This window comes from Micrasema longulum, unplaced genomic scaffold (genome assembly GCF_059751315.1).
Source record: "Micrasema longulum isolate JH-2025_06_02 unplaced genomic scaffold, ASM5975131v1 h1tg001596l, whole genome shotgun sequence".
Taxonomy (NCBI): Eukaryota; Metazoa; Arthropoda; class Insecta; order Trichoptera; family Brachycentridae; genus Micrasema; species Micrasema longulum.
The window spans coordinates 172168-198267 of NW_028278778.1; the positions used below are offsets into that span (position 1 = coordinate 172168).

A 26100-nucleotide genomic window follows, 5' to 3' on the forward strand; every position below is an offset into this window, starting at 1 on the left:
ATATATAAAATCATCAAACAACATAATTCCCTCTCTAAATACAAGCATCTTGCTCCATTAGAAAATAGAAACGTTGAATATAAAATTGAATTATGTATTTATACATGAAAATGTAAAAAAAAATGTTGAAAATATTTTTTTTTTTTTAAAATAGCGATTAGAACTAACATGCACTGATTGAATTATGAAAATATTCTATGTTGTTTGAGAAATAATTGAAAAAAGTAAAGGGGTTGGAGGGAGGGGTGAGTTTAAAAGGTTTAATAGGGTGACCATTACAGTGGAACATAGTATAAAGGACTATATTGAAAGTTTATTCGATTATTAATCAAAAGAACATTGTTTTTTAAAGCTTTCTTAATGTGAAATATTTCCATATTATTTACTTTAAACCCATTATTATTTGTATGTAAGGTTTTAACTCCTGTATTTTTATCAATTGATCAGTGCATGTGCTTATTAAAATGCATATCGTGTTGGTTTTATTTTTTTTTTGGGCAACAACTATGGTGAAGGTGTACCTATACAGTGGGTTTTAGATGTTGGTTTAATTGGTGTCCTGACGAAGAGACGGGTACGTCTCGAAACCGGTAGACATAGAAAAGTCGGTAAGTGGTTATATACAAATATTTAATAACATTTAGTAAAATGTTTGACCACAAAATTAATGCTTTAAATATTAAGAATATAATAAATGTCAATTCACTATAATTTGCCCGTGCCGTTTAGATTAAGATGATATGTGTGAAATAGGCTATTTTTTCCGTCGGATATCACGCGGCTGGTTTATTTGGAAATTCTTGTAATAATGAACAGACTTTTAAATACAAATACCTATATTTACATTAACGTTTCCCATTACGTAAAAGAAAAAAAAAATTCATGTACGTTATAGTAAAGTACATAAAAGTAATAATGTCACAAGCAGAGGCGGTTCCTTAGTATCTGCATAAATGCAGTGCCCTGCCAAGTAAAAATATGTGGAAATAAATTAGTAGTTTAATTGATAGTAAAAATATGTTATAGGTACAAAGAAACAGGGATTCGTTCCAATATTATACTCGTAAACATCATAATATTCAATACTAGCGCCAAAAGATCTAGCGAGATCGACTCTAGCGGGCGATTTTCTCATCTTGTCTACGCATGCGCAATCGTCCCTGTGCATGTTCTATTTTGCACAATTCTTTACCGTGAATTTGTATGAAATATGTAATTTCTCCTAAGAACGTCATTTGAGCGAGATAGACAACGCTTTATACCGATGAATCGTGCGTTAGAGGGAGAGGGTCATATACATACTCCGGACATTGCCAACGCATGCGCAGATTTAAAGTTTGAAGTTCATTTGCAATGTCACTTTGAACATGCGTAATGACATGATATTATTACGAATTTAGTTGATTTAGTATCCTATTACGTGCGTATAATGTTAGGCGAATTTAGCGTTCCCGGTTCCGATGCGCGGGTTGTCATCTGCCATACTATTGCCAGTTTATCATGTCAGACCTGTCATATTGTTATAATATTATTGAACTTAATATATAAGTTTACAAAATGTAAAGAAATGCACTGCCCATATTTTCGGTCAGGAGCCGCCAGTGGTCACAAGTCTACATACACTAGTTGCTGCTACGTTTTCCACAGAGGGTGGAATACAAACTTTGTTGGCTTATGTATAAGTCACTGCACAACTCTGCTCCGGAATATCTTAAAGAAATATGCATTCCACATGAACTACCTGATGGACGTCTTACGCTTAGATCAGCTACATCTATGGCGATAAGGAAAGTTGTTATACCTGTAAGCAATCAGGGTACTAAATTCGTTGAACGCGCATTTGCGGTGGTTGGCTCCATGGCATAGGATGCCCTTCCAGCAAGGGTGCGAAGACTCATTTTAAAGAAACATTTTTCCATTATTCTGGAAAATGACATCTTGTAGTAGAATTAATAATACATACGCAAGTACTATGCAAATATCGTGAAAATCAGATAACAAAGTATCTATTGATTTCTAATGCGTTGTTTGTTCAGAGAGAAAATCAGTCACCTCCATGTTTCGTAATGAATGAAACATTTGTGATAAGAACATTAGTTTTACAAGAATATTCACTTCCGCTAATAAACACACCCCTCACAGCTACCGCTCCGCCTACGTAGCGCTTTAAAAAACGCGAATTTTATAGATCCACTAATGTCTAACGGAAAGCTGGCATATTTATTTAATTGCCTCAACAACATACAAAACCCAGCCATGCTTCTATATAAATATATCTGTTCCTCAGAGGCAGACGGATGCAAATCCAAACGTCAAATGTTCAACAATGGCCTAAAGAATCTACTTTCCCCAAGTGATTTATAATAATTCAGAACATTAATTTGTATTTTCAGTATCTTAATGCATTGGTTCTTTCATTATAAGACTTACATTTCTTCAAAATTAATAGACATGATCATAAACTGGATACGAAAATCGATATGTCATTTAATCAAATTCTGGATTTGCATCCGTCTGCCTCAGAGGTACAAATATTATATTGACAATAAATTGAGTGATTTCCGGAGACATGGGTGTAATTAACATCTGTATAATAACTGGAACATCGCTTTGACAATTTCTCAGCAAGGAAATAAATTGATTCTATGAAACCGAATGCATATAATTTAAAACGGAATACAAACATGTTTCATTCGTTACATTACCTAAATAATTTCTGATTAAGAACAAACAAATTATCAAAACGGCTTTTATATTTTTTGAGGGCGCCGTGGCAAAGTTGGTTAGACGGCCAACTGTGAAACTGGCGTCGCGGGTTCGATTCCCGCCAGTTGCAAGAAAAAAATCAAAGAACGATTTTGTTCTCAATTGGTCTGGGTATTGTGTGGGTGTATTTTTCATTACCTCCTTCTATATCCCCTCTATCCCACCTGCTGACAAGCCTCAAAATAGAGGCTTAGCGGGTTATTATATATTCCATTAAAAAAAAAATATATATATTTTTAGTATTGAATGTCAGTCTCAAAGATCTAAACTTTTATCTTATCCAGTTAAGCGTTATTACTCTATGTCCAGGCGGATGAATAATACAATTATCTGTGTGAAATAGAACTGGAACCCTGGACGAGTGTTTTTGACTCGATGGCTGCTATCAGGTAAAAATCCATACTTTTCGAGTGGAGAAAAGTACGCCTCGTTATGTACAGATGGACGTGATAGCCTACCATTATTTTTTTACTGATTGTTAAATTGGATTACATACCGATTTACTCATTGCTAAATTGGATTACATAGTTTTAAGTCATTGAAGTTTACAAGAGATTGAAGTATTCCTATGTAAATAAAAAAAAAAAAAACAAATTCTTGAGGTCCTGGGTTCGATTCCTTGTAAGTTGGAAGTGAAATGTCGATTTTAAAGATTTTTTGAACTGCAATATTTCATTATTCCTGAACTAGCACCTGAAGCGTAAGATTGATTGGATTACTATTACGATTATTTTTTATTTTTTTTAAAAAGGAAATATTTGCGTTCTTATTGTATACCCAAATATTTCAATTTTGGGACCATTTTCAATGAGTTGTAAATAACTCACTATTAGAAAATGGAAATCAAGTTGGGGTAGAGTGGGGTTCGAACCTCGGACCTCTGATCCGTGAGTCCGCAACACTAGCCACGGGACCACAATCCGATTTAATATAACAAATGATCGAACTACACTGCAATAATGCAGTGCCCTATGCACCACTATATGCGGAAAGGGGGGTGACGATGATTGTGACTTTTTAAACATAAACATGTAATTTAGTACCCATTTAAAAAAAATAAATGCCGGCAAGATTTAAAAAACAGTTTTGAAAAATGACTCAATATGAATCTATGTACTTAAGGAAATGTTGGTGTTCAAATAAAATAAGGGAATGTCTTAGAAATTTCTTGAAAAATTCCAGTCAAACAAAAGTATATAAAATTGTTTGATAATGACTTTATTCTCGGAAGAGAGTCGCCGCATTTATGACTTCTGTTCACGTCCACGTTATTTTGCCTTTTTTATCTAGTAAAATTATCTCAGAAGAGGATGTCTCGAAACAAGAAGTGGAAACAGATGTCGGTGGTCGTTTTTCCCCCTGTCAAGGCTCGTGCTCTATCCACCATATGCGCAATATATTCCGTGGTTGTTTTTTAATGTTGTAAAACAACTCTTGCACGCGTAAATAAATACTCTCCCGAGACGTGATGACAAGGTTTTAGTGAGAATTCAGAACACACGCCATGGAAGACGGGGATTATGAGTTTGCCCTTTGCAACGAACAATGACAGAATCTGCTGCAATGACAAAAAATACAAGGAATATTTTAATTTCTTATTTGAATACGTAATTGTGAGAGCCTATTTGTTTTCCTAGAATGGTAAACATGTTTTAATTAGTCTGTCAATTTTTAACCATTTTGGAGTGTAGTTTTTCACAGGCAGACAAGACCCTTTTTTGCCAGAGCGAAAATAACGCACGCCTCGCGGCTTGTTCGCGACTTTTTGTTGAAAACCCAGAGCGCATTGATGCTTCAACCACCTTAACACCGGACTTGACCCTCCGCGACTTTTTCCTCTTCACAAAGACGAAGAAGACTATGAAAGGACGACGTTTCGTGATCATAAAGGAGATGATTTTTTTAAATTAAATCATTTATTAAAATTTCTAACTGTCCATGTGCTATGTAGCTGCAGGATATGCCGTAATCTTGAATTAATCTGTAATTTTAATAAAAATAAACCAGTCACGTTATTTGTAATATACACATGGAGGCTAGATTTCGAACCGACCGTGCGCTCTGTAGCTGCGAGAAGTGTTGTAATCAAGCTTCTGTATGTAACCAAAATTTTATATAATTGGAAACGGGGAACTGAATTCCAACCGCGTATGCGCTATGTGGCTGCAAGACGTGTTGGGATGCTTATTGTACGGCGCCCTTGAGATGATTTTCACGAAAATGGCGCTTTAAAAATACCCAAATATTAAAATTAATCCGTTCATACATAATGTGGATGCATCCTTTGGAAATTTTTAAAGAATGTGTACTTTTTTTTCTTCCTTCTTTCATCTTTCCTCTTTATTTCCTTTTCCCATAAGTAATAAGTATTGATTTAAGGTAATTTATATACAAATACAGATATTTCTATTTTTGTATATTTTTAGCTGTCTTTATTGTTATTTCTATTGGATTTGTTTTGTAACTTGAATTATACAAATACAACTTTTATTTTATTGGTTGGTTGGAAGAAATTGCCATTTGGCAGCCCGCCAACGTACAATTCAAATAAACAAACATTTTCTTATTAAAAGTATTTTAAATATAAATAAATGGTAACACTTATGCTTCATAACGTTATTGCCTTATTCTACCAGACTCATAAAAACAAGAGCATCCAATTTGCTTAGTGCAAAGAAAAAATAACATGTAGAACAAAGTGAAAAACTTCGCAGAGTTTTAAGGACATCCGAGTCGGGTTTTTTTATGCATTGTAGGTAATTTATAGCTGTGCTAAGTCAATTTATACACAATGGATTATTTATCATCAATTTTAAAGGGCGTTTTACAAACTGATTCTATGCAATATTGCAATTAATTAGACATAAAATGAAAATAAACATTTTCAGAAAAATAACTCATTTTATCGTCACACGCTAAGGATTTATTCAAATGACCATAACAGATACGACTTCAGATAGATAGAATTTGAAATATTTATTGTGCCTCATTAAAATATTTTTACATATATAATTCTTCTGTACATGTGATGTCACTGAACTCCCCCTAAACGGCTTAACCGATTTACGCGCGGTGTTCAGTGAAATGTAGATTTTTGGGCTGCGCGTGTTCGTAGATGTTAAAATGTTTAATCGGATCAGTAAAAATAAAAGTTAAGAGGCATAAATAAATTTTTTATCGACCTACCAGGGTTGCATTCGACGAGAATGCATTTACAAAAAAAATGGAAGGATGTTGTTTTGTGTTTAAAAAAGGTTTGTTTTTGAATGTTTACAAACAACATTCGCTTTTTAGGGATCCCAATCAGATTCTTTCCTTACATTCCTTATAATTTCTTCCCATTTATTTATTTTACCAGATTTTTGGTAATACTAAAATAATATTAACTGACATTTAATACATTTTTGAAAATCGCATTTATGAATGAAGTGCACCCCTGTTGGTGAGAAGAGCCAAGTTTGACATTTGCAAAAAGAATTCTATATTTGAAAATAAATTAATTTGTGCTTCGGAATTCAACCATAAACAAATACCTAGGTACCTACTTAAATTAAATATTTTAATATTAATAATATTTAGTTTTGGAATTTAATCATAAAAAAGTATCTAGGTACCTATTTATCAATGAAAAGTATTTTTTCAAGGTAATAAATAGTCCGCTAGTGTCGTATTTATGCTTGAAAATATTTTGTTATGTTTGCAATGATAAAAACAAATATAACAAAGCTTATATACAAATACATAACTGATTATAATAGTTAATTTTATGATTAAGTGTACATACATATACAAACGTGACATACCTATACCTTATACCATAATTAACAACTACTAAAAGTCAGTATCCCTACTGATAATAGTCACCGCACGCGCCTGCTATATACCTATAATTGTATGGTAGAAATGATGGCACTCGAAAGAATTATCGGTACGAGACAAGATAAAAAGTGAACTGTATGAAATTGATGGTAAATATCGGTAAATGTAAGACAAAATAAAATCTAAACTAAATACGAAAGTATGACGAGCATGATCAAGGAACAAGGCGTAATAATGATTATAACACACATAAATACATATTGACCATATCGAGTATGTACAACACCGTTTTCTAAGAAAAGTGGCATGTTTGCTCGGATTACAAAGGGGTAATTATTCCTATTTTGAAATAGAGCAATCTCTTAATCTGTCTTCATTGGAGATACGTAGAACTGAGATGGACCTTATATGCATTTTCAAAATACTTAATGCTTTAAGTGATGTCCCATCTCTGTTGCAATCAATTTCTTTTCATGTTCCCAACCGTGTCACCAGAAGTCAAAATCTGCTATTTATAAAATCTTCTTTGGTTTTTATGCCCCAATGTCTAGAATGTGTAGATTAGTCATTTCATCACACGACTTGGAATTTTTTGGGATAGATCTTTCGGCTTTTCGTAGATCTCTTCGCGACTAAACAGTGTGGAATGAAGTTGGATTGGCATGGTTTAGCTCAAAGTTTTTGGTCTTTCGTTTTTTTTAATAAATTGTATACAATTATTGTTTTGCCCTTGTTTGTCTTTGCCAAATAGTTTTATTTTCTTTTTGTTCAGTTTCGTGCATTTATGTTTCTTCATGTAACTGTTTTAATTGGCTTAGGCCGTATATATAATAAATAAATAAATAAATAAAGTGTATTAATCTGGTAATGTCAAGAACTACGAAACCAAAAAATGTGTGATACAAATATCAAATCTAGACGTTTGTATTGAAAGGCAGGCGTGTGTAGGTGTAAAATCTATCCTCTGAATACTATGTTCGCAGTACCAGTTCTACGTTTATACTATAAATCGAACAGTTGTGGATGTAGGTAGTTTTTATGGTTTCAAGGATTGTAAATAATAAAAAGAAGAGTGCTGTACCGTATAAGTTTTACCAAAGTCAACAGATTCCGCGAATCCACTTAAACGCTCGAAGGGAACGGTCCGTGAAGAGGCGAAAAGTGAGTGTCATAAATATTTACAGTTCATGCATGAGCTGTCTGCAAAATAAGCAGTTGAGAGAAGGCAGACTGAAAATTCCAGCGGCAATTTGGCGACGCCATAAAAACTGCAATAACTGAGAATTTTGGCGAATTCAGTTTATATAAACATCAAATTTGACAAATAAATACAACAGATACTCGAGTTTATTTATTAATTCCGGATATTTTTTATAGCGCCATTTGTGCAACATTCTAAGACGTCCTGTTCCCCGTTTCTTATACATTTTAGTACCAAAATATACATGACTTATACTAAAACATGTCTCGCAGCTACATAACGCACGGATAGTTAAAAATTTAGCCCTCATGTACATTTCACAAAAAATGACTAAGAAGACTTTTAAAAACAAAAATAAATGTTTACATACATAAACATATTACAACATAGGTGAAGAATATTTAAGAGAAGGTAGTATAGAAGTCTAGGCATCTACAGGGCTTATGACCTGTCAATGGCTGGTTTCTCTGTTGTGATCTCTGTTGTAATATGTTAATATAAACAGCTCCCCAGGGAGTTGAATCCAGTCCTTGTCTACAAAAATTTGGACAAACTCAAAATATTGTTTACATATATAATCTAGATTACAACCTGCAGCTACATAGTGCATTGGTGCGGCGTGCGCGCTATGCATTTTTAGTATAGCTAATTATATCAATGTCAAACAAGAAAATATACATCATTCAAAAATGACGCGTGTGTCTTATGTGAGCGCTCGATGCGTAGTGCGACCGGGCGATTATGTGGCCAGCTACTCGCGCTCATATTGCCGGTCCCTTGACTCGCGCTCAAAAACCGACAAAATAGGGAGCGGTGGGCACGACGAGGAGCATGACGGGCGGCATGACGAGTAATGTTGCCACACTATGCCTCTGCCTCCTTTCCTCGCTACTTCCCATGCTACTCGTCGAGTGTGTGGCAGGCCCAAAACAAATGGAGCATTAGACCATACTGAGAGTTTATGACCATTCAAATTTATTATTGAGAAAACACAATAGGGCGTATATGTGTGGAATAAAAATGGCGGAAGCGTGATTTACAATGCATTCCAATTATACGAACTTACCTTCTGTTTATATTCAACAAGCGACAGGTAGCATATTTATAAGTACACGTAGTAGTACTTGAACGTATTTCCATGTGACCTTTACAGCAAAAACAATTATTTTCAATTAGAACATACCTCAGGTAGGTGCAGGTACAATATGCAACGCGAACGCCAGTTCCCATAAATCTCTACCGCGATTTTTACAACCGACACATTTCAAACAATGCTACCGCTGTTGAACTCGGTTTCTTGAGTAACCTTCCGGCTACCTTGAGAACGAAACGACGAAACGATTCCAGAGCCCGGCGGAATCTGGGCAGCGAGTGACTTTCTTATAGAATCTGGCTATCTACACTCTTGTAACTCGACCGCGAACACGCAGCGAGAGTACAAAAAGGCGGCGGGTAAACAAACTTTTTAGCTGATGCATGAAAATCGCAGTTGATCATCCGCGCAGCCCAGGATTCCTGACAAGAGGATGAGAGGTATATAAATATTTATATTTACACAAGACAAGGCGAGAAAACACGGGGCGCGGAAGTTATGACCGGTACCTCTCGCTCTGGTGTTGATACGACGCGAAGCACTCTCCGAGTCTCGCTTGTTTATTTGGAAAAGCTCGTTTTTCCTCGTCTGGCGACTGTACCGGTACTTAAGCATGTGAAATATTTGGTTCACAAAGAATTTCGACGTATTTAAGGAACATTAGGCGCTTTCGGGAGATTAAGCAGGCCACAAATCTTGCGAGCAATATTTCACATTTTCACCAAATATACGTAAATACGCGGAGCTATCGTTTCCTGCGGTTTAAATTAAGCTTGATTTACACTTTGATTTAGTTGTACCACTGTTAACTGGTAAACATAGGAGTATATGTAATTGCATTTGAAATATTTTCGCAGTGACACGCTCTACAGTCAAAACAATTCAAGATAAATAACCGCATAATATAATAATGTTTTATACAAGTACTAAAATACTAACGATAAAACAAGGTAGTCCACTTTTTGCTGATTTGAGGTTAAAGATGCCGAAAGTATTGCAATAAGTTATTTTATACGCGAAGAAAACACCGAAGTCCACTTTCGTAATATAAATGCCCGTAATGAAAATCTAAAGTCCACTTTGTTTTAGTGGAAAAAAACATCAGTAGTCCTAGATATGTTATTTTAATATGTACTATTATTATCAAAATAATCATTGTTTAACGTTGAAAGATCTTTATAGTTTGAAATCATCTCATTTGGTTCAAAAGTTATAATGTTTTGGAAATCGTACAATTACAAAATGTCCAACCTACAATCTACAATCACAACGTTTCCTTCAATGCGACTCACGTGGTTTATGCTTTAAGGTACAGATTTGATACCAAAAAACAATTGAAAATTGTCCATGAAATGAAAAGTGATGTATTCGGATTGAATTAGTAATATAACATTGATACAAAAGCAACAAATTTTGAAACGATTAACCTAGGAAATAACGACAAGACATTGGCCTTGTAAATTCACTTCCATATTCCCTTCAGTTATTTATCTGTGTTGAAATAGTTATTTCAATCTATGAATAACGTCAAATTACGAAATAATATTTTTACGATAAGAGCTAAATAAAACACGTGCCTTTTCTACGAAAAAATCAACTATTTGCCCGCCCCCGTGCATATGTATAACTGTATATGCATATAAAGTGTTTAAATAAAAAATAAACAGGCCAAGATCACAATTAGATGATTAAAGAAAATGACATTTTTCATTTTGCGAAGAGGAACTGCAATCCTTGGTTACAAAGGTTTACGAAGTGTGCAAGGAGAGTGATTTGCTAATGAATGTGCAAAAGTCGAACGTCATGGTCTTTGAAAGAAATGTAACTATGACTGAATGTAAGATTGTAGTAAATGGAGATAGTTTGAAACAGGTCGAAGAATTTGTATATCTGGGTAGTATGTTTACTAGAGATGGAAATATGGACAAGGATATTGAAAGAAGGGTTAGTGCCGGTAACAGAGTTAATGGTGCCTTAAAGTCTGTCGTAGCAAATAAGTGTCTATCGCAAGAGGCTAAATTAGCAGTTCATAATGGAGTTCTGGTACCAACCCTAATGTATGGAAGCGAAGCATGGATTTGGAAAAAAAGGGACGAAAGTAGACTGAATGCTGTTGAAATGCGATCCCTCAGGCGAATGTGCGGAAAAACAATGTATGATAGGTGCCCTAATGTCGAAATTAGAGCAGAATGCAAGGCTGAGTTAAGCATTATCGACAAAATTAAGAAAGGTCTTTTGCGATGGTTCGGTCATGTGGAGCGAATGAATGATGAAAGAACGGCTAAAAAGATTTATGATGCGAATGTGTCTGGTTGTTGAAGTCGAGGAAGGCCGAGAAAGACATGGCATGATCAAGTACAACAAATTCTTGAAAGTGGTCATGTGAAAAGTCGGAATAATCGACGTGCGTGCATGAGAAGATGTATGAATGTGAAGGAAGCAAAGGAAGTGTGCCAGGACAGAGTGGTGTGGCGTTCTATCCTCTCTGCCTACCCCTCTGGGGAAATGGCGTGATGGTTAGTTAGTTAGTTAGTTACATTTTTCATTCCAAAATGTTAATATTTATGTAAAAAAATTAATTGACCTGATCTAATTTTTAGTTGTTGCATAAAATAATTGCTTAATCTTACTTTTGTTATCCAATCCATTTTGTCAATGTAGACGAAAACGTAACTATTTTAGATGCAACTAGACCTTCGTGGGTTATACATATCAATTATGTTACGGATAAAATTTTATAGAACGATATAAATATTTAGTCAAGTATTTCGCCTAACACCAGTAAATCTCTAACCAGGGGTATTTATTTGTGTAGTCAGCACGAGCACCAGAAGCAATGACACGAAGGTGATGTTATACCCTACTGAGTTACTGACATTAGGGTCAACGTTCCGCGACAATGGGTCCAGAACAAATGGCGGGCCTGCACCACACAATAGACAGCCCTGATCAGCAGACAGGTAGGTTTGCCAGCAATCGATCTGCTTAACTTGAAACTTTTTAAAAAATCATCTGGAGATATTTCAATGGAAAAAAGAAGTAGCCAAAACCGGAACCGAATTTCAGCTTCTATTTTAGATTCGGCGGAAACCATTTTTTTTTTTAAATAACAATGTTTTGAGTTAGTTTAAATTTTTGTAGACAAGGACTGGAATCAATCCTCTAGGGAGCTGTTAATGTTATTCAAATAAGTTAAAAGTCGCTTCAAAACGCACAAAATTAGGCGTTTTTATTGTTAAACCTTAGTTCATTAAAATAATTATATAATAAAAAACACAATGAAATAAAAGGCATAAATTCAATGGATCGTTGTTATGTTATACATATAACTTATGTGTAACAGATCTTTAGTGTACGCTTTAGGAACTTGAACGTATTAACTATTTATTTATTTTACAGAATCAAACAGTCGAAAATGATATATTAACATAAAAATATACGGTATAAGGACAGACCAGCGAAGTTTCTAAATAAAAATCATACATAAAGGAATCACAAAAATACAAATGTAAAAGATTTCGGAACTCGCGAGAACTAAGAGTCACGAGCCATACGACGCACCCGAGTACAGCCGAACGAATCCGACACATCCCGACCGCAGGTTTCAGCCGAACCAAAACCGCGGCCGAAACATGTTTTATTGGCCGAAACCGAAACTTCAGTCGGTCACTAATATTTTTCTTAAAAAACTATTTAAATGAATTTGTTCTAAATTAAATCAGACAAAATACCTATGAAGTAAAAAAATAATCTTCAATACTCGGTAGATGCTGAGAAGAGTTAACAAAGTCGTAGGGTTGACATACCTAGTCGTCTTCTATTGATCAGAAAAAAATCTAAGCTAAGCGAAATACATTTTTCGTATATGCACATTGAAAGTTTGTTTCGATATAAAGAAGGTGGAATTTAAAAAAAGCTATCGATTTATTGGCGTAACTTTGATTTACATTAAATCATCGTCTATTTTAAACCTACGAGACCCGAATAGAATTGGCAAAGAACCACACCAGTAAATCGATACTAGATACAACATGTTGTATAACAACTGAAATCTCTTTGGAAGAAAACTAAAACAGTATCGTTAATATCGCGTCGAAAATCGGAAGTTAAGAAAATCGATCGCCTTCGTAATGAAATATGTCCAAACTAGCGTTTCTCAATTCTCGGGGTTTATACGATCCCGGGACTCCCCCGGAACGAAAAAACAAAATTTCCTGGTTTTCCTGGGAATCTACTAAAAATACATTACTACCTTTAAAAGAGGCACCGCGGACGGTCAAAAGGTAGTACGGATGGACAAAATAAACACATATATCTATGATGTAATAACTTATATTTACATATAAGTTATTTGGTCAAATAAATAAGTGGAAGTGTACCAAGTATTTTAATTTTATTAAATAACTTATATGTAAATATAAGTTATTACATCATTACAATGGAATTCCATCAAGAATTGTCAAAAAATAATTTGAATAAAACATATTTCTATGATTACTTAAAACCTACAATAACTTAAATAAAATTATAGACAGCACACCCGTTTAGTTTTACAATGTCAGTAATTATGTATGTATTTGTATGTTCATTATTATATTTTTGTACCCTTTGCATTATTTTTATAAAACTTTTTTCTTTTCTTATTCTTTAAATTTAAATTTACCTTGTTTCTATTAACTATATTTTTATAACTGTTAATAAGTATATGTGTTTTAATTTTATTTGCAAGTTTCTAAGTGCCTAACAATTGTTAATTGCTTTTATTTTGATACCGATAATGTACTTAATCGATATCTTACACCACTGTGGAAAATTTTTATTGACTGTTTTCACAATTATGTATTCTATGTATAATATTTTTTATACAATATATGTAAAAACTGTAGTTTTTTCCCAAATAAAAATAAAATAAAAATAAAAAAAGTCTCCGAAATAGTGCGGATAGGGAATGCTGATGGTCTGTGATTACTTATTATTAATAAGTTATTAAGTACAGAAATAAAGGTTCGTTTATAGAGTAAATTTTACTTAATATCGTTCATATTTTTCAAATTAAATGATTTACTATAAACGTATATAAATATGCTAGCAGTTTCGCTCTCAGTAAAACTTGTTTGCCCATTTCGCGCCCTTAATATAAGTAGCTATATCTATGGCCAATTAATTTCACATTTGTTTATATAATAAACAGGCACCTCTCATAAGACGATTGGAATGCGTGTTTATCTCATGAGAAATTTCTTACTAAGATTTTTATGGCGTGCAGAAGTGGTATGCTGTATTGCAAAACTGCAGGGATGACGTAAGCGCAATATAAATCGAATCAATAAATGCCTATTTCAATTAGCGAGGAAGGTACGCAATATATCGAGCACGAAGCAATGCCGACTAAATTTAGACTACATCGCGCGGAGGAATAGACTTAGAGCCAATAATAAATTGAATATTATATATAGAAGACGGGACGGAAGAAAGAGGAATGACTAGAACAAACCACGAATCATCGTTGTGTAATTGAAAATGAAGAACTTCTGCAAAACTTGTGATTCCGAGTCAGCGGGAGCGTGTTTACTATGGCAATAATAAAAACTATGTAGATTTTTTTCAAAGAATCTGTAATTTACGGGAACTAGATTCAGCCGCAATCAATTGACCGATCAAAAAACTAACAAAACACAACTTACCGTTTCGTCGCTTAATTTAAGTAAACATTATTAAATTAATAATTACTCCTTTGTAAAGTTAGATAAACCATATCTTACGACATATGTTACAACCAACAACAAAATACTGTCCCAAAATTAAAAAAAAAAGTTACCGGAGTATTTTAAACGATTTAGCAAAATAAACATTTGTTTTCAGAATCACCATTATCATCATACCCCTATTTGCATCATTTGGTGCATAGGGGACTGTATCGAAACACCAAACGCAGGGCATCTTTATTATATTTAAAGAAATTTACAAGGAGCCTGGAATATCGTTTTGGCAACATTGAAAATGATTACGGCGCATCTTTAATTAATTTTGATATAGAATCAGTACAAAAAAGGCGCCTTACAAGTGATTTAATTTTTCTTTTCAAAATTCTAAATAATATGGTTGATTCGCCGTATCTTTTACAAAATATTGGTTTCCGTTGTCCTCTTCGCTATACCTGATTAAATTCCCTTTTTTTATATACCAAATTGCAAAAACAATTATACCTCGAATTCATTCATTAGACGTACCTGTAGAAATTATAATGGACTCAGTATTGATGTAGACATTTGTAACGGCACGTTGCATTTATACAGAAATTTCTTCATGGGGTCGATTATTTGGGATAGTTGCTGAATGTGCATCTTGAGTGGTTTATGCTATGTATGTGCCGCATGTAATGTATATGTGCCGCATGTAATGTATATGTTTGTGTATGTTTTATATGTGCGTTCATGTGTGTGTGCGTGGATGGCTCGGAGTGTGCATTCGGCATTATTATTTATTTTTATTTATTACCTCCACGGAAAGCGCAAATGTTAACAATTATTCTTTTCTCACTTGAAATTCTTATTTTTTTATTAATTTTTTGTCACATTTTATGTTTATATCTTTTGCATAATTAATGAAAACTTAATGGTCTTTTTATGTTAAAAAAAATGTTGTTTTTAATACTTATTATGTATGACTGTATGTTTTCTGAATAAATTAAAATAAAAAATAAAATCTGTTACATGAAGTTAAAGTTCCTTTCGCTTTACGCGCTAATCCAGGGAAAGTGAAATATTGCAGTGTAAAACCACATTTAAAACGAACATGTCTCATTGTTGCCAGAAATCGAACGCGTCAGCCACTACACTACGAGGCGGAGTTATTCTACTCGATTTCCCTTTTCAGGATTTTTACCCGAGAGTAGTCATCGAGACAAAAAAACTCTTACAGGGTTTTGGTTTTATTAAACACAGAGAACTGCATTTTTCATCTACCTGGCCACAAAAAAATAATACATTTTCCATAACTTCATTTACACCACACGAAATAATACATAATTTTTAACAATGTTTACATTTATGTGCGTGTATGCATATGTTTATAAAATTATTAAAATACCAACTATTTTAGAACTAGAAGTATAATATTTATTTAATTTACACTTTATATACATATACAATTTATATACATATAAGGGCGGGCATATTGCCTTATGCAAGAAAATTACAAGTACATGGTTAATTCTAGATAATCATACAGAGTCTTATTATTTTATACAAAATTTAAAACAAAAATTAAATAAAAAATTACACTACTAGTGTGTACTAATGAAGAGAGGATATTTAGACAGTGAAATTTCAATCTCGATTTAAATGTAAATGAAGAAGAGGCGTCTCTAACGTTAGTAGGTAGATACTTCTACAATCGTGCAGCTACTACTGTGAAAGAGGAGGCAAGATAATTAGGGCGGTGAATGGGTATTAAAAGAGTTCTCTCGTTACTAGAATTAAGAGATAGTCCATGTTGGGATAGCTCTCTCAGATAGACAGGCGAAGTGGGATTATTAAAAATATTGTAAAGAAGTGGTAGAATGTGAATGTTTCTTCTATGCCCGATACTGAGCCAGTGTAGTTGCTTGCGGTATAATATAAATAACTTTAATGAATGCCTCGACACATGTTGTGTTCCGTGAGGTGTTCATTTAGAAAATAAAAAAAAAGTATCATGTAAAATAAAAATAAGTCTACTGATTCTAGTAGTGGAATAATGAAAAGCGCATTTAAAGTCGATAATAAAATCTTAACAGTATGGAAAAATCCAGAAGTAAACACAAAATAAGTTAAATGCGTGTATGAGGTGTTCATAACCGGGTTTTTAATTTAGAAAAACATGAACAACACAAATAAAGAACAGAAAAAGTATTCAACGCCTTTTAATTTTAGATCATGAATGAAAAATTGTTTGGGAAACCGAAAGTAAATATTTTTAAAACGTATTTGATTTGTGAACTTGGCATTGCACCAAAACCGAGAAAGATTCGTGATCTCATACAGTAACTTGTAATGAATAAATACACTTTTATTGTTTCCGTATCAAAAACATTTAAGGATGTGGGGTCAAAGCTCAAGAGAGTGTGATATACGGCCGCTTCATGGTTAAAGGGAGATACTTATGACTTATTATCGCTTTTATCGGCTTTAAAAATATACTTTTGAAATGTGTGTACGTGGATGTTACGTTAAATTTTAGGAAGTGGAAAAAAATGGAGTAAAAACCCATTTTAACATCGCTGATCAAATCAGATCTCTTACGGCGAAGATAGTCCTTTTTCGGGCATCACAATTTTGGTAAAAAGCTGCTAGGTTAGGGTTGCCATTTTTCCGTAGGGTCTCGTCGGGACGTTCTAGAATGGGAATATGTTGTTACCAAAAAATGCAATTTTACAACGGTTTTCCAGAAAAATACGTTCGAAATGTTTTTCTTGCATTTTATTTGGTGCTTCTTGCGGAAGAAGTACCGCTGGCCATATTTTTTATATGATTTAAAATTAACATATTACTGCAATATTGATTCTACAATCCCATTACATTTTTTATCAGTCCTTTTTACTGGGCCAGCATCAATGATTTCTTTTTTTCTTTCGACTTTTTTCACTATGGTTTTATGAGCAGGAATGGAAATTAAATACACGCTCACTTTCAAAAATTGTAAAAAAAATCATTTTTCTTTCACACAACCTATCGACTTCCACTCTATCGATGCAAGTTCAGCTTCTATGAAGTTCTTTAGATGCATCAATTGCTGAAACCATCTGCCACCTTTTTTTCACATTCATTGGAAGATTTTTGTTGATTAACAGCGTTGCACTGGGTAAGTTTAAATCGGGACATTATAGGTTTCATCGGGACGTCGAGACAGAGGGCTCAATAACGGTGACACTCCCGGTATATCGGGACGGATGGCAACCCTATGCTAGTTGGTAAGAATGATTCAATACTCAAAAGTATCTGAACGAGTATTTGGTATCTACAAAAAATATCCGTTTGGTGTTCTAAATATTCTGCTAAACAAAATAAATATTTTATTTGATTAGATACTAGCTTTTACCCGCGGCTTCGCTCACATGGTATAAGGGAGAAATTATTTAGGTAATTAATTAGTTGTGTCGTTTATTAACTCTCCCTTCCCGGTGATGTGTAGCTAGTACAAATTGCATCTAATAACTTTAATGTCTCCATAAATATAATAAACTATGGTTTGAGATTTTCGGTATTTCTTCGTTATACATAAACGTATAGGTAAAAATGTTTTTTTTATTTAATAATTAATGCTTATTGGGAACATAAAAAGCTTTTTATCAAAAATCAGAGATGTCACCGATACAATAGAAAGTTTACCAATGTGTCGCATGTTGCGTTCGTAGTAAAAGACTAATCCTAATATATGATTGTCTCGCACACTCTTTACGTCTCACTCTCGATAATACGAGTATATTTGGGAGCGAGAGATACATTTTTTATGCGCCACACGCGCAAACAGCAAAGTTTCTTGTACTTCGCCCAGACGTCCGTTAGCTGCGTTAGTAGCTTCCCGGCTTTCGTTGGGGGCGGTTCTTTTGCGCCTACTGAGAGCATGAGTTAGTGTTTTTTTCTGTTTTTAGTAATTAAATAAATAAATATCATCACTTTTGACTTCAACTATAAATAATTGAAGTATTTGCCGATGAATGTTACACTTTATCGGTTTAAAATCTTTCATTTATTGCATGTGTAGTGACTACACAGCACCGTAACGCGCGGATGTTTTTAAGACAGTAAGGGAAATGTTAATAAGAGTTTTTGTTTATCAATAAGAATTTTCCCGGTGGAATTATATATTTTATCGGTATTCAAATTAGCTTGGTCTTTCAACTATCGCTATGAAAGAAATACGATGATCCGTTAGTCTGTGGTGACGTAGCATCGTTATTCTGTTCACAAATCCAAATCCAAAACAAAAAGCAAACCAAACTAATCATAGAAAAAGCAATTCAAATATTTGAAGAATTAATTTTAAATTGATTATTTTTGACCTCCCACCTTACCGCCTACTCATTTTCAAATAATGTTGCTACTTGTTGATGTATTTTTTTTTTCATTGCACTTTTTTTTTAATTCGAGATGAAAAATAAGTATCCGATTTTACTTCTCATCTCGCCGGCTATCTTCATGCAAAAAATATGCCAATCGGTCGCTCCTTTGATACGTGAAGGAAACACAAACAAACAAACACACTTTCGCATTTATAATATTAGTACGGATTCTCAAAAGAGAGAAAAAGATACTAAGAAAAGAAAAAGATTAAAAGAAAGTACAAGAATATAGACTGATATAAGATGAAGGAAGAGAAGGCACAACATTGAACTAGGTGGGAATGTAAAACAAAATACTACAGATGCGTGGGACCTATCGTGACGTATGCTGTGGAAACGCGGGCTGATACTGTTCGCACCAAAGGGCTACCCAGAACTGATGAAATAAAGGTCCATTACTGAAAAACTCTCCGAGACCGAATCCGTAATACTATAATTAGAGATGAGTGTGAAATACAGGATATCGTGCGACGGAGCAGATCCAGAAGAAGATGCTGTAGGGACCATGTGGACAGAATGAACAGCGACAGACTTAAGTACACTGCGGCCAATGAAATCCCATCTGGACAACGTCCACCTGGAAGACCTGTAAGACAAATTGCTATTAAAGAAATCAAGACTGTGATATTTGTTGGCAGACTTAAGAATTCTAGGCAAGGCGCAAGTTATTTCTATGGATTTCAGTACGAAAAAGTAAATTTTGTCTTAGGTTAGGATATTTAATTTTACAGAGCTCAGTAGTTCGGGTACATCAAAGAGTAAATTAAGGATTTTGAAAAAGACATCTTCGTCTTCGCGGGTCACAATCTTCGCGATTGGTTTGCTTCATGCCTGGTCAATCTCCACTCTCCACACGTCTCTATCCTCCGCTTGTCTCTTCAACTCGGCGTACCCGCTACAACGCATGTCGGAGATAATCTGGTCCATGTAGCTTAAACGGGGTTGTCCTCAGTAATCTGTGCCTTCGCACATGTCCTCCTCAATCGTAAGAAGCAAGGCCTGGATGTCTTGTGCTATGGCCTATCCAATAAGACTAATAGATCGGATTTATTTCGACATAAGATATATTGAAGATAGTTTCTAGCTTATACATATCATCATCACTCCCTTTCCGCACGTAATAGTGTATAGGGCACTGCATTGGTACACCAATCGCAGCATATCTTGATATATTACCTTAAAGTCAAGTGTAGAGATGATTGTGCAAAGTTACAACAAGATTTACATGCATTATCGAATTACTGTGTTGTAAACAAACTTTATATCAATGTGTCTAAATGTTACAAAATATCTTTCACTCGTAATAAAAATAAAATAAAATATGACTATATGATAAATGAAAATACAATTAGAGAAGTAAACGAAATACGTGACTTGGGAATTATTTTGGACTCAAACTTAAATTACAATAGTCATATAGAAACTATAATTAACAAGGCATACAAAATGACTGGATTTATCATGCGGCTGTGTAAATCTTTTAAAAATTTAGGTTCATTTATATTGCTTTACATAACATACGTACGCCCCCATCTTGAATATTGCACTGCTATCTGGTCTCCTGTTTATAAATTAAATATTAATAGAATCGAGAATGTTCAAAAAAAATTCCTGAAAAAACTAGAATACAAATTTCATTTGCATTTTCCAAATTATTTAGCTTCATTAAAATTTTATAACCTTGTTTCATTAGCACACAGAAGAGATATGTTTGATCAGATCCTGCTTTATAAAATTGTCAATAATAAATTCGATTCCCCGGAACTCATTAATCTACTTGCTTACCGTGTCCCCTCCAGGCCAACTAGACTCTCTGATATTTTCTATATTCGTAAATTTAAAACTAATCATCGGAAACATTCTACAATCCCTCGTATATGTGAAACATTTAACAAAAAATTTAATAGTCTTGATATATTTAACACTCCATACAATATGTACAGAAGAGAATTAATAGGCTTGATTCATGCTCTTCATTCATAATTCGTTTAATCATTAAATCAAATGCAATTTTCCACTCTCACTTTCCTTCAATCATCCTTTACCACTCCTTATCAATTTCCTTCTTTTCCTTTCCACTATCTCCTTGTTTTGTCCATATTTATCTTATTTTAATATATGGTATATTTATTATTTGTATAGTTTAAACTTCAAGCCGTCGTCGCTTTATTACAGTAGTATTTAGTGAATACATATAATTGGATGGCAGGCCCTACTATGTATACATTTTATATAAAAAAAATTTAAAAAAAATATTCATTTAACCTGTACATCTGTTTGTATTCGAAATAAATAAAATAAATAAAAATAAAAATAAAATATTTTTTGTTACATGAAGGTAAAATGATCAGTCTTACACTTCAAGTACCAGTCCAGGACTATGAAATATTCTAGTATGAAAAAAATTTAATATATATATAGATTCGTAAAAAAAGTCAATAGTCATCAGTTCAGTCAATTCAAGATAAAAAATCCTATTTTATTTGACTACTCAATCGGTAACACTGCATTGGATTCAGTTACTGAGATGCGGGATTTGGGTGTGATTTTTGACCAGAAATTGTCTGTTATCAGTCACATTAATGATATTAGTAGTAGATCTTTGAAGACGCTTGGGTTTATTTTGCGCATCACTAAGGACTTTAAAAATATAAACACTTTAAAATTTTTATACACCTCCTTGGTGAGAAGAATCTTGGAGTATAATTCTACAATATGGAGCCCTCATTATGCCTCTCACCAAATTACCATAGAAAGAGTTCAGAATAAGTTTTTGAGATATGTTAATTTTAAATTAGGAATACGTTATGAATTTCGTAACTATGATTATTTATTAAATATATTAAATTTGATTAAATTAAGGGACAGGAGAACTATTAATGATTTATTAGTTCTATTTAAAATCGTTAATTCAGTATTGGACAGCCCTGAAATTTTGGCCCTCATTGGTTTTAAAGTACCAGTTACGAGTGACTAGGCTAGTTCAACTTTATCACTGCAACAATCATATCTCAATATATTCTAGCAATTCAGTAGTGAATCGTCTACATGCGCTGGGTAATAAACATTCGGATTTAGGTGACATATTTTTATTGAAATTTCCAGCTCAAAAACAATTACTTGTAAAACATTTTAGCGTGGAATCAATATTTTAATTATGTTCTTTCTAAGTAAGCATTGAAAAAGTTGTTACTGTATATACTCCACTGTAAATACTTATGTATGTATGTAATGTAAAAGGTACTTGTACCGTTAATTTTTGAAAAAAAAAATACAATCAAATGTCGTAGAAATTACTTACGTAAAACAGATTTTTGACGAAAATAAAAGATATTTTATAAATATGGACGTCGATAGAAGAAACGAATGCAACATATGATTTTGTCGGTAATAGTTGCATAATACATACATCACAGTTTAATTGGACAATAAAAGCGCGAGATAGTTATCCAAACTTTAAAAGCAAATTTATTATTAAAAATAACAATCAACAGGTGATGCAATTCAGTAATGTATCCTTCCTACACGACCGCTAGCGCAGAGAAATGTATGCTGAAACCAATTAACTAGAAGATACAACAATCTATTTAAGAACTAACTGAAATATTATTTATCCATTTAATAGCTGAAGAACACGCAGATAAAACTCATTACCACCAATGTCTCTCCCACACATTTGGGAAGAGCAAGTAAAGAGGTCAAGAGATCACTTGGGTTCTAAGTGGGATTGAGTCTTCCATAAACTGCTTCCTACGTGCCCATTTCGAGATAGATAATGATATGGATATTGTAATCAATAAAACGTTAACAGCATAATATAACACCGTATAAAGAAACGCAAACTTTAAAGAATGTTTAGTAAGTTGATACTTAATATGTTGACAGAAATTATATCCATTCCAATCAAAACAGCATGAGATTTCCTCGATAAAAAGATGTAGGTAACAATTCTTCTTCATGTTAGTGCCATCCGCCCCGTAGTACTTGCAGCGCCGCATTGGTAAACCAACATGATAGTTCGGTCATCTCTCAGAACGGTAAGGTGATCAGTCTTGTGCTTCAGGTACCATTCCAGGAACAATGAAATATTGCAAGAATTAAACCCTGCACTACACAACAGGGCAGCCTTATTTCCACTCGATTTCCTCAGTCAGGACTTTAACTTGAGAGCAGCCATCAAGTTGAAATTATTCGTCCATGGTTCGATTTAATTTCACACACATAACTGTATTTTTCATCTGCCTGGACGCTGAGAGCCATTTTTTCGAACAAAATCTTACAAGCACTCTTATTTAGAATGATCAGCTAACTTTCTTATTTTTAAATTTATTTCAACAGAGAGGGAAAACATTTTTGAGAAGGAAATATGGAAGTCTAGGCATTTATAGGACTTATGACCTGTCATTGGCTGGTGTAAGTGACCACTTTACACAGTGTGTAACATTCACCATTCTGCCCATGTTTGAACATCCACATTTTCTCAACTCTTCCATCTGTTGACTTTTGTGAAGTAAAAGAGCTGAAACCTTTATCACGTGGGTGAGATTCATCCGGCTGAACCAAATCACCTACTAGGCAACGCTTGAAAACAATTTTCAAATTTTTATACTTCTTCTTTTACCAGGTAGTTTATTCAACAATGTTTGAGTATGCCCAAACGCTTGCAGACTGGCTGGATTTCCTCCATAGGGAGTTATTCATATTTAAATTTATTTCAACAGAGAGGAACTCTGTTGAAATAAATCCCTTTCTTGGACATGAAAAATTTGCGAATAGAGTACATTAAAAACAATAATAAAAGGAAATACTGAGTTTAAAAGGCCTGTTTTATTGATCTTTAATCTATTTTCAAGTAAATTTTATTTTAGCAGTGAATATATTTGTGGACTGAAGGCCAACTTTTTAAAGTTACTAAAGTTTCCAAAATTTGGTGCCAGTTTCTTCGAATTTGACATTCATAAAATTTATTCATCAGTAAGTATGAATTTAAAGAAAAAAAGAACACATTAAAGGGAAAAAATATTTGCGAACCGTGTTTGTTTTTTATGAATTAATTAAATTATCCATAATCGATACAAAAAAAATGCGCTTTTAAAATTTTAAATAATATAATCATATTATAAAGGAATAACGAGTCTTAACATAGGCACATTTTTTGGTACCACTTTTTGACAAGAAGAGACTTAAAAATTGTAGCATTAAGTTTTTTTACGGTGCCACAAATTAGTCACACCTTATACCAGACTAAAAGCTCAACGTCCTAGTGACTTGTCATTATATAACTGCTACGATATAGAATTAGGTCACCTGTCACCCATTTTATGTACGCACTGGAGCAGTGAGCAAACTACGTACATACATCGAAATCAATGGCGCAAAATAGCTTATGGTAGCAATGTTATCATAAGAAGCAATAATAGTTTACACCTAAGTAGTCGTTTCATTTATAGATTAGAGAAACTTGATGCTTGTACGAGAAATGGAAAGCTTAAAACTTAAATGCCACGGCCATCTTTATCCATGTTTGTTTTACAAGAGAGTAATTAAACAGACACGTGGGAACATATACTCGTATGTAGGTACGGTAAAAGTCGAGGGCGTTTGCAAACCTTGAAATAGTCGCAGTGACCAAGTGCAATAGTGCAAAACAAGGAAGGTTACATATAACATGGAACCAGGAAATTTTGGCTAAAATTAGATACAAATTACTATTTAAAACTAGAAAAGTACACGAATATATTAAATTATACGTTATGTGCGCGACGCGGAACTTTACAAAGATAAGAGACAGCGCTAACTGCAGCGAAAAGGACTGCTATTAAAGATCTGGTTTCTGCTGTATCAATTACCGACATTAAATGGAGGAGGCTGCACCAGGAACTATTTAGAGCATGAAACCCCGAGGCTCGGACGAGTGAAACAGACTTTACGTTGTGGGGAGATTAGATGATGATATCGATCTAATGGAAGGGAGAGAGTAGAGCTCTAGTGAAAGAGAAATGCAACATTTGTTTGGTGAAATTCCAACTAGAATGCATAAGCAAAATCTTCAATACAAATTATTTATAAGAGGCGCGATTGTCTTAGTTTATCTTCACTGACATTCGAGTCAACTAAACGAGATAATCTTATATCCGTTATTGAAACATCTCTCAAGTATACGCAAATATGCAAATCCTATTTATTATTACCGTGCTAAAAATATCAAAATGCCAAGGATCTAAAATTACGTAGAAAACTACAGAATAAAGTGTTATGCAAAGACTGCTACAGGTTGTATTGGAAAGTGTTGAAATTCGCTTTGGAAATAAAGTGGAATGCATTTTCCGAGTGCACTACTATAAAGGCATCTTTTAATTGATCGAGTATCGACGTCGCTTCAAACCTGTTTCCTGTGACTCTTTCATGCACATAATCGTATCATTGGCAAATCGGATTATCACCCATGAGAAATGGATTTATAGAATATTTAATATCGTGAGCGTTCAAACCGCAGTAATTAACTATGAAAAGTTCCGATATAAATGTAAGGCGTTCAATATCTAGATTTTCTAGTCAAGTTATAAACAAGCAATCTTAAAATAAAGACAAATAACTTGCAGTCGCAATCTTACTGCGCAAAATAAAACGGTTAAGAGCAAATAATATTGGAACTAAATTGCATCCTTGAGGGACTCTTACTTTCATATTCAATAATATAAAAAAGGGAATTTACGTAATCTAGAAGCGCGAAATAGGGTCAGTGTCATGAACCAAAACAACGATATTGGATATCGTTCATGCCAACAAAAACAGGAAGGAACAGATGAATACTTCCGCACATGTTCTATGAGCACGCAGTACTTAACAATTTCCTTTCATCAGCCTATCAGCGATCTTTTCGCCTTCTTCATCTGAATTTCTGATGCGGAAAATTGGCAGCTAACGAATGCGGCGGTGTGCGACGCAGGTATCTTGTCCTAAGAGAACATAAATCCGACTTCATTTATGTAATTCAGATAAATGCTTCTTATAGCTAACAAACGCCCAGTTTCATTGTGCGAATTAAACTAAATTAAGTGGGTTAGAAGACATAAGAAGAGTGTTAGAGGAATGCTACAATACAATAAAATAAAAAAA

The 26100-nt window shown here is 33.8% G+C and overlaps 1 protein-coding gene across 7 annotated transcripts in view; it reads right to left on the reverse strand.

Moving 5' to 3' along the window:
• LOC148274744 (uncharacterized) overlaps window positions 1-26100 on the reverse strand; it is a 91974-nt gene that overhangs the window by 56987 nt on the left and 8887 nt on the right. The gene's annotated exons all lie outside the window — the stretch shown is intronic.